Source organism: Crotalus tigris, unplaced genomic scaffold (assembly GCF_016545835.1).
Source record: "Crotalus tigris isolate CLP2741 ecotype Arizona unplaced genomic scaffold, ASM1654583v1 scf7180000023829.5930981, whole genome shotgun sequence".
NCBI lineage: Eukaryota > Metazoa > Chordata > Lepidosauria > Squamata > Viperidae > Crotalus > Crotalus tigris.
The window spans coordinates 1,041,060-1,047,573 of record NW_024100213.1 but is presented as its reverse complement, the minus strand read 5'-3'; positions in this window follow the sequence as shown (position 1 = coordinate 1,047,573).

Sequence of the window (6,514 nt, the reverse complement as noted above, 5' to 3'; positions counted from 1 at the left end):
AAAAAAGATTTGAGAGTTTGGAAAAAATTCAGAGAAGAGCAACTAAGATGGTCAAAGGCCTAGAGACTAAAACATACAAAGAACAACTGCAGGACTTGGGTTTGGCTAGTCTAAAGAAAGAAGAAATAGGGGAGACATGATAGCAGTATTCCAGTATTTGAGGGGCTATCAAAAAAAAGAATGGGTCACATTATTCTCCAAAGCACCAGAGGGCAGGACAAGAAACAATGGTTGGAAACTGATCAAAGAGAGGAACAACCTGGAATTAAGAAAAAACTTCCTGACAGTGAGGACAATTAACCAGTGGAACAGCTTGCCTCCAGAAATCATGGGCGCTCCATCACTGGAGATTTTCAAGAAGAGGCTAGACAGACACTTGTCTGAGATGGTATAGGTTGTCCTGCTTGAGCAGGGGGCTGGACTAGACCTCCAAGGTCCCTTCCAGCTCTATTCTATTCGATTCTATTGCAGTTTAGCATGTAAAATTAGTCAGAAGTATGCTATGATCCATTGTTCTGCCAAGTGTCAGGGCAGTGATCAGATCCCCAGGCAATTGGTTCTTTTGGATCCAGAGACAATGAACTTTCCAATAATTAAAGGGATTTTAAGCTTTATTAGTTCTAGTAAATAGATTTAAAAGCAAAACATATAAAACATATACGCAAGCAAGATAATAACCAAATTTCATACAACATGTCAGGAGCTCCTTAATAAGGTGACCAACTTTTTACAATGAAAAGGAGGACACAAATAAATTGAAGAAAAAAATATCGCAAATAAAAGAAACATTTTATTCATTGCAACAATAATACAGACAACTTGCATGTGCAAAGTTTGCAAGCCAGGTGTTTTGGCGCACTCAGCAGCAATTCCTATTGGCTTTCAAAAGCCAATAGGGGAAGTAGCACAGCTCATGCAAAAGTTGAAAAAAAAAAATCAAAAAAGATGCGGGAACGCCGTTCTGAGCGTTCTATGAGGGAAAAAAAGGCCTGCAGATTAGTCTTCAAATATCAAAAAGGAGGATGTTATGTCCCGAGCCTTTGCAAACGGCTCGGGCGTTTGCAGGCAGTCCCGGGCAGGTGCAAAGCTGCCCGGGACCAGACAGACTGTCGCCAGCGCCGTGCGCATGCGCGGGTGCTGGCGCGGGAAAAGTAACCCATTTACCCGGGAGTTGCCTATATAAGAGGCTGCGAGGCGTTTGGGCGAGGCTGAAGCCATCTTCATGTAAGCTGAACGCTGAATAAATGAAACTGAGAACTCCAGCTGCTTCTCGTGTCTGTTTCCCGCCACGGACTCAACACTGGCGATGAGGATGGGATGCCTTGCACTACCTGGAAAGGAAGAAGTGTAAGCTTACCCAAGGAGTCCTGAGCGGCGAAAGAGGAACGGCGTCGACTCGGCAGCTGCCCGCCAATCCGGTGCGCATTCGGGGGTAGGCTGGCTGATAGACCCGTCTCCTGAAGATCCGAAGATGGCGAAAATCGGAAGGCTTTCGGAATTCGACGTCTCACATCCAGAGCGGTGGGAGTCCTACGTATCCAGAATGGAGAACTACTTCAAGGCAAACCAAGTGAGGGAAGATAGCTTGAAGGCGGCCACCCTGCTTTGCGTTTGCGGCCAAGACGCCTTCGAAATCGCAGAAAACCTTGCAGCACCTGTCCCAGTAGAGTCTGTAAGCTACGCAGACCTGAAGAAGCTGCTGAAGGAGCACTTCAACCCCAAGGTGTCCGTTATCTCATGGCGCCACACCTTCGAACAGAGGGATCAACGGTCCGGTGAGTCAGCCAAGGAATACATCGCCGCGTTACGGAAGGCCGCCAAGCCCTGCGAGTTCAAGGACCTCGAGGAACGACTGAGGGACCGATTCGTGTGCGGGTTAAGGCATCGCGAGCTACAACAGAGACTTTTCGCAAAGGAAGAATTATCCTTCCAAGACGCCTTAAGGGAAGTCACCGCAGAAGAAGCAGCAGGCGGCGCCATCAAAAACATGCGGCCGATCAGAAACAGTGCAGAGGGTGCGTCCGTGCACCAGGAAGACGTCCGACGAAACTCCGAGGAGGATCCGGACGAGGAAGTCGACCGTCTACACCCCGCGAGGGAAGAGAACCAGAAGGGAAGCTCTTCGGCTCCGCTCAAGTGCATCGGCTGTGGAGGTCGCCACAGGAGAACCGACTGCAAGTTCCGCTCCGCTACCTGCCGGGCATGCGGTAAACAAGGGCATATTGCAGCTGTGTGCCTGGGCCGACGAAAGGCACAACCCCAAGAAGAACGCCTGAAGGGCACCAGATTCCCCAGCCAGAATAGGGTAGTTTTTTGCGCTTCGCGAAGGAGCATCTGTAGAACAGGCACACACAAGCCCATGAAGAAAAAGCTGTCACTCAACGTGAAGCTACAAGGGGTTCCATTATCTATGGAACTAGACACAGGGTCTGCCCTGTCCATCATTTCATTGCATACATTTAGGAAGATTTGTTCCAGAAGTGGGTCTAAGGCCAAGTTAAGGCCTTCTGATATTGTATTAACAGATTTTCAGAACTCAAGAGTGTGTGTTAAGGGGGAGGCCACCCTTAACGTGCAATACAAGAGTTTTGAAGGTCCACTAGACTTATTAGTAGTAGGGGGTGAACGAACGAGTCTCATAGGACTCGATTGGTTTGAGGCCCTGGGATACACGTCACAGGACTCAACAGCTTACAAACACTCGACCTACAGGAAGTCTGCAAAGAATTTGCAGATGTTTTCAGCCCCCAGCTGGGCACATTCAAAGGACCACCTGTGTCCTTAAAGCTAGACCCCACTGTCACTCCCATTAGGATTAAAGCAAGAAGGGTCCCTTTTGCTTTAAAAAGTAGATTGCCTCTGCCAGTAGTAGAAGCTGACCCCGCGCCAGCTGTCAACATTCTATCAATCCAAGCCTTGCCCGAGCTCCCTCTTAGTGCCAGGGATGTTACCGCTGAAACAGGTACAGATCACACACTTTCACGTGTCCGCTCCTGGGTCCTGTCCGGGTGGCCTGAGCACTGCCCTAGTCCTGAGTTTCAGAGTTTCTGGTCCAAAAGGAAACGAACTGTCCCTTTCTCAGGGTTGTCTGCTTTGGGGAAACAGAGTTGTCATTCCCACCTCAATGAGGACTAGGGTCTTAGAATCCCTCCACGAGGGTCATCCTGGCATTGTTCGTATGAAGGCTCTTGCACGCAGCCACTTGTGGTGGCCTGCTTTAGATAAAGATATTGAGGCTAAGGTACACGCATGCCACCTGTGCCAACGATCTCGCCCAGAGATGCCCCAAGCTCCTGTGCATAGATGGGAGGAAACACAGTCCCCATGGTCTAGGGTGCACATTGACTACGCTGGGCCCTTTCAGGGCCAGTTCTTCTTGGTCCTTGTTGACAGCCATTCAAAATGGCTTGAGGTTGTGCCTGTCTCATCCACCACCACTGCAAAGACTATTCAGGTACTGAGGGGGATTTTTGCTGCACACGGGCTGCCAGATGTCATTGTGTCCGACAACGGCCCTCAATTCACCTCCTCCGAATTCCAAGCTTTCTTACAGGCAAACCTGATTCGTCATGCCACGTCTGCGCCTTTTCACCCGTCCACCAACGGTATGGCTGAACGCATGGTGCGCATCGCAAAGGACGCCTTGAAGAGACTCACCTACGGGGACTGGCATCACAGGTTGGCTGACTTTCTCCTTTCTTATCGCACCACACCGTCCACTTCTACAGGGAGAAGTCCAGCTGAACTTCGTTGGGGGCGCCAACTTACTACTAGACTTGACCGGTTGCATCCGGACAGACTGCCTTCATCTACCTCACATCCTAGGGCACCTAGACAACTACTTGTGGGTGCCCCGGTTTGGGCTCGCAATTACGGGCCTGGTCATACATGGGTCCCCGCTTCTGTGTCCAGGATCACAGGTCCTCTCTCCTACGAGGTTGCCCTGGACAACGGTCGTGTCCTGCGTCGGCACATCGACCAACTTCGCTCTAGGCGAGACTTTTCTGCTGAGACTCCTGGGTCTTTTCCAGGGGGGGAGGGGGACCCTTTGGAGCAAAGGGAAGGGCAAGAGCTACTGCCCATCTCCACTGAGGGAGCCACAAACGGCCCGTCCCAAGGTTCTGCAATTGCTCCGAAAAGAAAGTCATGGAGCTTACCCACACAACAGGCACTCACGCCTACTCCAGCCAGGGAGTCACCCCGGGGGCATACTCACTTTCCACACACATCACACAGCACTCCAGCAACGGAGGATACCCGGGGGCATCCCAACAAATCATTCCCCGCAAGAGAACTGGCACACAATTCCCAAGGTTGGCCTGACCTTACCCCAAATCCTACAGGGGGTCAAACATACACAGAGTTAGTCGAGGAACCAAGTCCCGACTACAACAACCCTAGCACAAATCAGGGAACACCTGAGTTTTGGGAAAGTACAGAAACCCACACGAGCCCGAACACAGAATGGGGTTCAGGGAATGGACAGCCTCCTGACAGGTCTTGGACTGACCTAGGAGGTTCTACAGAGACGCCCAGCATCGGCTATCACTTCAAGGGGCCTGAGGGTCTAAAGCTAGGTAGGTCAACCAGGTCACAAAGTAACAGAAGCCCTGGCCTGACGAGCCCGGTGGGAAAGCAAGCAGGCCAGGCATCGGGGCACAGTCCTTGGAAGACACCAGGGCACAATAGAGAGAACAGGCTCACGCCTCCCTCCAGTCAGGGGACTTATGCCAGTAACCCAGAGCTAAGAAGGTCACAGAGAGCAAAGAAATCTCCTAAGTATCTAGAAGATTACATAACATTGCTGGCAAGGCAAAAGCCAGTAATCAGTGGGAGCACTGGGGAGCAAAATGTCATATAAAATAAATGTTGTATGTTGGTAGTAGTTTTAGCCCGGGGGAAAGGGGTGTTATGTCCCGAGCCTTTGCAAACGGCTCGGGCGTTTGCAGGCAGTCCCGGGCAGGTGCAAAGCTGCCCGGGACCAGACAGGCTGTCGCCAGCGCCGTGCGCATGCGCGGGTGCTGGCGCGGGAAAAGTAACCCATTTACCCGGGAGTTGCCTATATAAGAGGCTGCGAGGCGTTTGGGCGAGGCTGAAGCCATCTTCATGTAAGCTGAACGCTGAATAAATGAAACTGAGAACTCCAGCTGCTTCTCGTGTCTGTTTTCCCGCCACGGACTCAACAGAGGACATGAAGGAGGACACTTTTTGAGGGAGGACAGAACTTACAAAAGGAGGACTGTTCTCCCTAAAAGACTCACCTTATCCTTAATAACAACAACAGAGATACCCCGAAGGGGGTCAGTTTCCACAACCCAGGGCTCGGTTCTGTGCAGAAGTTCCCAATCATCAACAATAACCTCAAAGTTTTATCAAAACTTGACAGAATGACTTCAGGACCCTGCTTTTATAGTCACAGGACTGCAAGACTTGATTGACCTTGACTGGGTAGCATGTGACAATGGGGTGGGAATTTAAAGTGTGAGATTTTCACAGGTTTTATCCAACAAGCAAAAGTGAAAAACAAGCAGAAATGTTTCTTAACAGGAAGGAGCAGTAAAAATTGTCACTAATCTTCTTGCGATAACAATGGTGTTTGGCACTGCCACTACATCAATCCATTTAAAAAATAATAATTTTAGTTATTGAAAAATCATATCAGAACCCAAAGCCGGTGACTAGATTAGAATTATATTACTATCTTCTTGAGTAAGATACTGTATGTAACTCCAGTAGTATAAACTCACATTAATTTTTTGTTATTGTCCAGTCAATAAAACTCAGAACATATTTATTACGGCTTTTTTATTATGTTGGAATGACCGTAGCTAACATGCTACAAAAGTGTGAACATTAAATATCAAGCTGTACAACAAAGAACCTAGTCAAAAGATTATTTCTTTTTTTTATCCTCAATAGATTTTTCTGGTCAGAAATAAGTAAAAAGAAGCATTGCTAGGAAATGCATGAATGTTAAAAATGGGAGGCAATGACTATGAATAGCCTCTAAAATTCAGTGAATTAAGCAAGGAAATGGCAAGAGCAAAGCTTTGGAAGCCTTTAAAGAAATCAACCAAGTAAAATAGAGTTACCATAAAGTGCTAAAACTTCATGCAATGCTAATTTTGCCCACAAGGAGGCAAGACGGTTTTAGGAAAGATTTAATGTAAATTTGGGTGTATTATTTCACTCAAGGAAGCTTCCGCATGTTGCCACAACAGAAATTGTTCACAAGAGGTAGTATGTGGCAACTATCTTCTCTCCATTCTAGAAATTTTATCTCTTCAGTTACTCTGATTGGAAATTGAAAAGTTCCACAAATTGTGGAAAATTTCCATGTCTGGGGGAAAAAAAAAATGTGATTCTGTGCTGAACATTTATCAGGTCTATAAGGAAAAATACTAATATTGGGAGAGTTTTAAAAAAAACTCAAGATAAAATGCAGCCTTTTATACCGGCAAAATATATTTCTTTCAATATGGCTGTGAAGAATGCCATTAATGAATCTTATTCC